General features: G+C 42.7%; 1 long non-coding RNA gene across 1 annotated transcript; it reads left to right on the top strand.

The window, feature by feature from the left end:
* Positions 1-3207: 3207 nt before the first annotated feature.
* On the top strand, positions 3208-8652 carry LOC126066052 (uncharacterized). Its single transcript, XR_007514996.1, has 5 exons — positions 3208-3268; positions 3370-3466; positions 5753-5882; positions 7850-7941; positions 8551-8652. It is a non-coding gene; the product is annotated as an uncharacterized LOC126066052 (long non-coding RNA).
* The last annotated feature ends 1514 nt before the right edge of the window (positions 8653-10166 follow it).

Genomic DNA, 10166 nt, shown 5'->3' with positions numbered 1-10166 from the left:
TGTCACTGTGCTGCTGCAGCTGCTTTTGAATAAACTTCAGCAAAATCACCTACTAAAAGGAGTTAACAAGATGACCCACCCAATAACCTTGTTACTGGACAATTTAAGGAAACGGTATTAAGAAAAGTGCAATATTTCAAAAGCAAGATTTCATCATTTTATTATTATTGTTGTCATTCACTCATCTCTAAATACAACATTCAGAGACTAGGGATGTTTCCTCTCCAACAAGCAAGAACATCCATTGTTCCTCCCATGTTAAGTGAAATTCAAAGAAGGATTTCCTCATCACCCTCTGTTGTAAAACCAGGGCAGAGTCTGGGCCGAGGCCACCCCTGGTGTCTTCCTCCCTAATACCTCTTCTTCTCCAAAGGGCTATTTCACCCATGCAGACTTAATATCCATGGATAAAGCTATAGCTGGTAATCTTTTAATATTCCAGCCTTTCTCCTTGAAGTAAAAGAAATGGATGGTAAGCCTGTGAGCCTGAAATGCCAACTGTGCAGTTTACTCTCATCACTACATCATTGACAATTAGCTGAGCACAACAAAGGGAGAGCCTGCTATGAATACCTCTCCACACAATCCAGACGGGGAGATCATGTTGATTTCTTCCTTGCGAAGTGCAAACTGGGAACCGTCCAAGGTCTTTAGCAAGAATAAAGTACAGCATTAAAATGAACTATTCAGAAAGGATGATGGGAAAATCACACAACACAGCTGAGCCTTCTTTAGGTCCTCTTTTTCATCAAGATCTAACTTCCTGAGCTCGGGTTGGCTCACCAAAGAATGATTTGAGATATTTTTTAAAAAACTAAAGACAGAGCATTAATCTGGGTAATGGCAGCAGACTCTAAGCTATAGTTAGCCACTGATAAAGAAACTTAAGAGCCGAAAGATAATATCATCGAGAGGAGCTGACTGGCCCTTGCTACTTTGCTTCTCCAATGCTGAAAGCCAAGGTGGGCAAACCCTGCTGACTGAGAGGTAAAGTAGACCAGCATGACCAATGCATCCTTCAGCTTTGCGATTAGAGTCATAATCACTCTACCCGCTAATCTTCCTGCCACTGCAGGAACTATAAATGGCATTCTGTGAGGCCACAAATTGCTATGGAACACTTTGTGCAGGAGGGGAGTTCTCTCTTTGTGTAAATGGATCAGTTCCCACCCTAAAATTACTGGCCTCTCACTGACAAAATGATGTGGGAGCCTTGTTATTGCCTGCTGGGTTGTGTAAAATTAGACTAATTTTGTAGGAAAAAAGCTTTTTCTACTTTCTGGTCCCTTGAAATGAGGGTTGTCAACTTTTGGTCAAACTAGTGGACTGAAGGAGTGGTCATTTTCTTCTTTTCTTTCTTAGGAAAGGTCATCTCCAGAACTGTCACCGTCCAAGAAAAGAGAGTAGGTTCTTCTTGTAGTAGTCGGCTGAGTGTACATTTTTTTTAAAACTCTTTTCTCCCTGTTTCTAGACATAAACGCTTTCAAATGCACCCCTCCCTTTCTAAAGATTCATTGTTACCTGACCAGTTGCTGTCAAGCAATTCCGACTCCTAGCAAACCCTATAGAACAAAGCAGAACTGCCCCATACGGTTTCCAATGAGTGGCTGGTGAATTCGAACTGCTGACCTTTTGGTTAGCAGCAGTAGCTCTTAACCACTGCGCCCCCAGGGCCCTTCATGGTTTCCAGTCATTGTTACCAGGTGGCCTAAATTCTCACACTCCCTCTTGGAGCCACTCTTGGAATACCCAGGAGAGGGAAGTCCTTCCTCTCCTGCTCTCACACTGCTTTGCTCATGCTTCTAAAGTAGCTCCGCTCACTTCTGTCTAATTATTTAAGTCTCCCCACTGAACTCTACCACTCTGGAGGGCAGAAACTATATTCAACTTTGTAACCCTAACACACTGCACAATGCCTGCCACATAGATGAAAAATCAAGCCTGTTGTCGTGCAGTTGATTCCTACTCATAGTGACCCTATAGGACAGAGTAGAACCACCCCATAGGGTTTCCAATGAGTGGCTGGTAGATTCAAATTGCTGGCCTTTTGATTAGTGCAGGGCTCCTAATGGCTGTGCCAGCAGGGCTCCATAGTCAGTTCTTAACAAATGTTTGCCCTTGAACATATCTTCCAAATTGTAAGTTACCTGTCCTTTTATAAGAGACAGTTTAAGCATAGTTTTAAGAGCTTGGTTGAAAAAAAAAAGGGGGAATGAGCAGATTTATTTCATAAGCCTCTATGGTGTCCCCTTCATGCTGGGCAACTGGGGAACAGAGAGCACTGATATGCTACCTATGTCCTGAGGAGCTCACAGCCAGATAGGGAGGTCAACTTGAAGGCAGATAATTAAATGCTAAGTAGAGAAATAAATCCAGTTGCTGGGAGCCCAGCAGGAGGGAACCACTCTGCTGAGGGTTTTCTGGGAAGAATCCACAGTGGAGTTGACCTTTTAAAGTGGTCTTAAAATATGGCTAAAATCTGTCAACTATAGGAGGAGGAAAAGCATTCTAGGAGAAAAGACCAGCTCCTGAAGACGAAAGGCCCGCGTGTGAAAGGGCAGAGAAGAGCCCGTCTTTAGAGCCATGCTCTTATCTTCCCACTTGTCTGGGCACTCTCTGTCCTCAGCCCCAGCACATTTGGTGGGTTTTCAAAAGGAATCTCCTCACCACCGTTTCAGAGAGTCATTTGTCTCTCCTGTCCTGTGTTTGACCCTGTGAGTCTCAGTAGGGGCAGGAAATCACTAGAGGAACAGCCCACTGAAACCTCTCCCGTGGCTATAAATTATGACGACCCCACGTGTGCAGAGCAGAAGTGGGCAAGGGGTTGCCAATCATCGAAATCGACTCAGCGGCAACTGGTTTGGTGCTTTGGGCTTGGCTATAAGTGAGAATCCAGAGTGATCTGAGTTTCTGGTTGCTTATTTATACAATCAGAGATTCTTCTTCCCAGAAAGGGCTTTAGAGGCCACCACATCTGCCCGCATCAGGCAACAGGACTGTCGAAATCAAACCCCTCCATGCTCCTCCGCCCCCTTGTGTATAGCTGACCCTCTGAGCTCCAAAGACCTCTGGGAAAGAGTCCCAGAGTATCCCTAGGGAACTCGCTGGAGAGAATCTCACAAGAACATGAGAATGTAACCTAAATTCCTACAAGTGGAAACCAACTTGCTGTCTTTTGTCTTGCTTTTTTTTTCTCACTGACATTTTATCTTCTACTCCAGTATCTGAAATAACCTACAACTGAGGACTAGACCAGGGTGAATGTGTGGTAATACAGTGTATTTAAAAATTCTGAATAGGTTATTCCTTTAAATCAATGTCAACATGAAATATGTTTCTGAACTGGCTTTTTTTTTTTTTTTTTTCCAGCTGTAATCATCCTGGTTTAACCGGTCTGGAGGAAATACACTAAGCTGACTTGCATCGTTGACTAAGATCCAACAATTCGCTATTCATCAATTTTAAGGTATGTTGACCTACGAGAACTCCTGCCTCAACTCCTATATTTTGTTTCTCTCACTCCTTCGGAGTCCCCCTTGTCAGTCTTAATGGTTTTTCAGCACCCGCATCCAGCCCCTTTAACTGCCCAGTATCCTTACAGGGGCACCTTTCCTTGCTCTATAAGCCAGAGGTTTTCCATTCTGAATGCACAGTGGAATCATCTGGGAAGTTTTGTTTTTTTGTTTTTAATTTCTACACTAGGACTCCATCCTGGGCCAAATGAATCAGAATCTTAAGAGGAGGGCCAGGCCATTCATATAAAAACTCTCAGATGATTTCATTGTTGCAGTCAGGGTTGAGAACCACTGGTCTAGATAGTGTTGTGTGTAGTTTATTTGTTTGTTTGTTTTTTAACTTTTTAAAGCTGTAAAACACTTTATTCAAATGAAATCTTATTCAGAAACCCAAAGTGTAAAAGGAATTAAAGCCGAGTTTCTTTGATTGATGATGGGTGAGTATAGAAAGAAACACACATAGTATGCTCTGCAGGACCTCTAGGGCTTGGTGTAGCACTGTCTATAAACCAATGCTGTGCCTTCAGGGATAGCCTTCCTCTCCATTAAAATGCACCTGCCCTGAAAACCATTCCTTTAAACCAGATGTTAGCAAGCTTTTTCTGTAAAGGCCAGTTAATAAACACTTTAGACCTTGTGGGCCAGTGTCTGTTGCAGCTACTCAGTTCTATTGTTGTTGAGCATGAGTACAGCCATAGACAATACATTAAGGTACAGGCATGGCTGTGTTCCAATAAAACTTTATTTACACAAATAGGCTGTAGGCCAAATTTGGCCTACTAGTCATAATTTGTTGACCCTGCTTTAATGCATCATCCCCCTTTAAATGATTGCTAATCTTTCAAACTAAATATATTCATGTTTTATTCCCGACTCAAGTTACATCTGTACATTTTAACTGGAGCCCTCTGATTACAGCCCATAACACCAACAACTGGTTTCCTTTACTGGCTCCTGGCAGGACCAATCCAGGGGAGTAGTTATTTGGTGGGAGGTAGAAGGTATATGCAATGGGCTAACCTGGGGTGGTGGTAACTCAATCTGTAGCTTCTTCTTCTGAGTTGGAGTTTAAAAAATATGAAGCTGAAGTCTTTCTGTTACCAGGTGGGAACCCCAGATTCTTCCTCAGCATGACTCGTATTGTCCCATAAATGAGAGACTGAGGTGGAAGAACAGGAGAGGCACTTTTATTTAATGGTACAAGGAAAAGAAATCAGTTGGCACTACTGCTGCCAAGACGGGTCCTCAAGGACAGGCAGGCAAATTACTTTTAAGAGGTTTACAAGTAGGGAGCTCATACAAGTGGCATCACAACATTCTTAATCATAGTACGCAAGTGCAGTGGGGTTTACACCTAACCTCCAAGCAAAAGCAGGATCCAAACGCAAAGCTGGGGGAGAGGAAACCCAGCAAAGGAACCAGAATCGTAGGCGAGGAAGCCAAGTGAAGAAACAGGATTCCCAGTACAGCATTGTGGGGGCTCTGCCTCATTTCCAGCCACCTGGATGTTCCCAGCAGAAGGGCACTGGTTGAGAGGAGTGGTAGCTACTGTAATCTTGGCCTCTTTGCCGGATAATCATGATGCCAGGCTGGGGTAAAAAAGTGCCTGGTGGAGGCTGTCATATTGGCTTGTCCTCCTCCTAGCTGAAAGATCACAAACAGTTCGGTTCAGAACAAAAGCTGAACAGCAGTGCCCCAGGAAAGCCATAAATGCTCCTATTGTGGAGTCCACATAAACACACACACAGTTCTGAAGGTGCATTTACCTTTGTGCTGTGCCCTGTGTTTCTCTCAGGCCGCATTTGGGACTGATTGTTCTCTGCTGACAGAACAGCTCTCTGCTCCCTGGTCATGCTGCTCCTGGGATACTGGAGCTCATTTATATAAAAGCTTTTTTTAAAAACCACATTCTTTTTATTGCTTTGAGTTTCAAATCCACATGACAATTTTCTTTCTCACTCAAGAAGTGCCTTGATTTTTTTTTCATCAATAGCCCCTATAGATCAGAAATGAAAATAAATGTTGGGTCTAGTTAATGATAGGAATGCTGGCTTTTTAGGGAGAAGTGCACTGGTATTTGCAATTTATTTTGAAATGCACACACACACACGCACAAAATCAATATGGATTGAAGGAGAGAGAGCATGGATGGATATGTGATCAAACAGGTATAATAAAATGTTAATGGTAAAATCTAGGTGGTAGGTATATGGATGTTCATTGTAAAATTCTTTCAGCTTGGCTGCATACTTGAAATTATTCATCATAAAATGTTGGAAAAAATAGAGTTGGGATATCCAGAAAAAAATAATTTCTTCCTATGAACTATGTCAGTGGTTGAGTCAAGACTCAGACTTGGACCAGCAGGTGAGTCCTAATTATGAATAATGTTATTATTAAGGAGCCTGATTAGATCCAAATATTTTATTTCATCATCGTGGCTATAAAATTCTGTTAAATGCCAAGTACCAAATGAAGCATTCTAGTGTCAGCATAATTTCTTCTTCTTCTACTTACCACCCTCCACCACCTCCTCCCCACTTTGGATCCAAATGGATCTCAGGGGCCTGGAATTGGATTCATCATAACAATCCTTGGCTACACTCTCATCATTGGTCCATATGGGGCTGACTTCTATTTATTTCCTCATTTGTATAAGCACCTGCAAACCCACCGCCCAAAATAAAAGACACAACCTTGACAATAAACTACCTCCAACCACATGGTCCCCCTGGGAACCCCATAACCCTGAATCCTCTGCTCATTAATCATCTGTGTCCTTCAAAAGTACACATCTTTAGTTGTTTTTAACTTTATAAAAAGGGTATTTAGCTTTGATGGGTCTTATTTTTTTCCACTTAATATTATACTGCAGCTATTTACCCATTGCTGCATAATTACTACCATTCATTTGTTTGACTATTGTACAGTATGCCACTATGTGAATCTACCACTTATCTGTTCCCTTCAGTGATAGGCATTTGTTCCAAGGTTTTTGTATTATGAACCTCCTTGTACATCTCACCTGCTGTACATGTGTAAGAATTTATCTTTATTATATACCTAGCAGTGGAATTTTGACATCTCAGGGTCCAAGGTCTCCGTTTATGTAAAAGAAGACCTTGTGGTGCAAACGGTTAACTGTTCAACTGTTAATCAAAAGCTTGGTGGCTCGAACCCACCCAGTGGCTTCATGAAAGAAAGACCTGGTGATCTGCTTCCGTAATGATCACAACCAAGAATACCCTATGGTACAGTTCTACTCTGTTACATGGGGTCACTATGAGCTGGAATCGATCCGATGGTACCTAACGACAACAACAGAGCATATGAAGGTTCAGCTTCAGGAGATAATGCCAAACTGTTTTCCAAAGTGGTTGCACCAATTCTTACTCCTCTACCCTTAGGTAGCATTCAAGACAGTAGAATATGATAAACTAATGAAACAATTTAATATTTTTAAAAAGCCAAACAAGTTGCCATCGAGTTGATGTCAACTCATGGTGACACCATGTGTGTCAGAGTGGAACTGGGCTCCGTAGGGTTTATAGTAGCTGATGTTTTGCAAGAATATCACCAGGTCTTTCTTACAAGATGCCTGCCTCTGGGTGGACTTGAACCTCCAACCTTTTGGCTAGCAGCTGAGTGTGTTAACCATTTGCACCACTCAGGGACTCGGATTTAATATTAAAAAAAATGCATAAATAGGATGAATAATGGGATGGAAGTTTCAACATATGCCCATTCAAACCAAACCAAACCCGTTCTCATAGCAATCCTATAGGACAGAGTAGAATGGCCCCCACAGGGTTTCCAAGGAGCTGCTGGTGGGCTCAAACAGTCAATCTTTTGGTTGGCAGGAAAGCCCTTAACCACTATGCCCCCAGGGTTCCATATGCCATAAGGGATGAAGAAAACTTGGGAAATGGATTTGTCTTCCCCCCTCCATTGATGGAAACCCTGGTTGTATAGTGGTTAAGAACTATGTCTGCTAACCGAAAGGTCAGCAGTTCGAATAGACCAGGTGCTCCTTGGAAACTCTATGGGGCAGTTCTACTCCGTCCTATATGGTCGCTGTGAGTTGGAGTGGACTAGACGGCCACAGGTTTTTTGGTTTTTCTCCAATGATATTCATTGGACTTACGCCTAGATAGATGTTCATATTTCTCTCCTTCCAATTCTGTTTTTGTAATTTTGAAATTGTTTGTGCTATGCGATTCTCTTCAACAGCAACGGTTTATGAGTTATGCGATTCTCTTGGGTTCCTCTCCATCTTAGAGGCTGTGAAAACGTGGTAACGTTTGATTCCTTAGCAACTCTTTTCTTTTCCACAGGTGAGCAATGGCTCCCCACACACCTCCTCAGAAGTTTGTCCTTCCTGCTCTGTCAATTTTCTTCTGTCCAAAGAGAAGCCTTGTGGTTGGAGGTCAGAGATGCCAAATCAATTTACTTCGTTATTCAGCACCCAGATAACACACATGGGCCTCTGGGTCTGTCAAAAACAGCCCTGTCAGGAAACAAATTGGTTTGATTCAATTTATAGCTAATCCAAGTATAGTTAGGCTGTTAGCTTCCCCATTTGTGTTGAGTCTGTCTTAACATTCTCAGCCAGCTCTGAGAATGGATGGTCCTGAGCAGGTATCCCATAGGCCCATGACCCACCCCCCCCACCCCCCGGGAGTTTCCCACATTGAATCTGCATATCAGTTCACCCAGACAGGGGAGAAGTCTGCCACCTCCCCCTGAGGTGTGAGCGTCACCTCAGGTTCCTGGTATTCAGTATGCAGCTCCTGCCTGCCAGCGAGCTTCCTATACCAAGGCTGCCTCATCAGATAGCGAGTTTCATTATGTGCTTGTTATCCACTGGGGACAACACTAAAAGCAATAAATTCATTTCACTGTGTTAGTCTCCAGACTATTAAAGTATTTTAGTCCTGTTTCTCCTTTAACCTCCCACGAGCCAAATATTCACTCTGACAAAATGCTATTCATTATGAAGTTAAGATGACTTTGCCTCTGTCTGTCTCTCGCACAGAATACAATGAAGATGCTTTGTCCTGGATTCGTCTACAGCCTGACGGTATTATGGATAAAAACATGCCAGGGCAGGCAACCATCTTCTCCAAAATGGTCTGAAATTACCTCTAGCTAGCTAAGCCTTGCTTAAAGAGCAGCTGGGGGGAAAAAATGGTTTTCAGCTCATTTCTAATACCCTGACCAATACGGATTGCTTAAAGGAGGATAAGAAGGGAAAAAAAAGACAAAAGTAGGAAAATGAAACATCACCAGAATATAAAAAAGATTAAATCCCCTTCATTCCTTTTTTATCTTTTTCCCTGTCCTTTTTCCCCATGCTGAGAGTTAGCAAATACATGCGGGAGTTTGTGGAGTTTTTGAACATCTCTAGGGCTGGGCACATCAGAGACAGTCAGAAGGATCTTGCTGATTGATACATTTAAGCAGAAATTAGAGATACATTTGATTTATTCTCTAAATCAATTGCAAGTCCAAAGCCTGCCTCTAGCTTGTATCGGCAGTGGGTAAATTTATTAACCTCTTGGGGCTTCTTTCTTCATCTATAAAACAGGAAAAAATAGTATCTCCCTTGTAGGTTTGTTGTGAAGACAAAGTGAAATAATGTATGCAAGTCTGTCAGCCCAGCACTTAGCTGAGAGTAAGAAAGAAAAAAAAGAATACTTATTTCCTTTTTCTTTTCCTCCCTCCATTTTAGAGAGCTAGAGAGAAGCAAGGGATGGGGAACAAGAATGCAGAGCTAGAGTGTTGTGACTCTTGACTTTAGATGACGCGGTCTCTCTTCTGCCTACAGTGAAAGACATACTGAGTAGCCACAGAAGATCAGGTCACTGGGTTTGTTGTAGGAACGTTATTGGAGATAAGCCAGTTAAAACCTGTAAGAGGAATTTCTGTCCAGTTGGAAACTGGAGAATAACTCTGCACCTCACAATTGCTGGCTTGTTCTGGTCTTAAGCATAACTGATTGTATTGGCCTCTTTGTGTGTACTGGGCTGTATAGTTGAATCTCTGGTACCAACTTTACCCCTAATTTCATCTGAATCCTTCCCTTCTTTTCCCTTCTCCCTTTACCCACCGCTCTTCTTGATTTCCTTACTTATCTTCTATGTTGCTGTATGATAGCTATTGTCACAAGCCTCCTTGTGATAATCTAATCACTTGGTGGATTAATTAAAACTCGGCTCTCCTAATTTTCTCCCCATGGTGCCACATGAGGCTTTTCCTTTGCCTGGCTGGTGGGTACGTGGGCGGCTTGCCTGTTCATGCAGCGAAACCTCTGCCTCAGGAACAACAGGGGAGTCTACTGCTTCCCCAGCCCTGGCCAACCCCCTCCCAGAATAAGGGCAGACTTGGGCTGAACGGAAATTCACCTTAGGGAGAACACTGGCGAAAGTTCCATACCTGCCAAGGAAATAGGAGCCAAGTCTTTCAGCCTCTCACTCCTGTGTCCAAATTAGAGACACTGCTGTGTCAATAATTAATTACTTTTCTGAAACCGTTCGCTGGCATTGTCAACCCTGGGGAGTTCCTTGGAGAATGTGTGAAATCCATCAGGATATAAAAACCACCTTTGAATGCCTTCATAGACTCTGGAATTACTTTGGAAGGACATCACTA

The sequence above is a fragment of the Elephas maximus genome, chromosome 22 (genome assembly GCF_024166365.1).
Source record: "Elephas maximus indicus isolate mEleMax1 chromosome 22, mEleMax1 primary haplotype, whole genome shotgun sequence".
Lineage (NCBI taxonomy): Eukaryota > Metazoa > Chordata > Mammalia > Proboscidea > Elephantidae > Elephas > Elephas maximus.
Note: the sequence above shows the minus strand (reverse complement) of the source record. Positions and strands in the feature narration are given on the sequence as shown.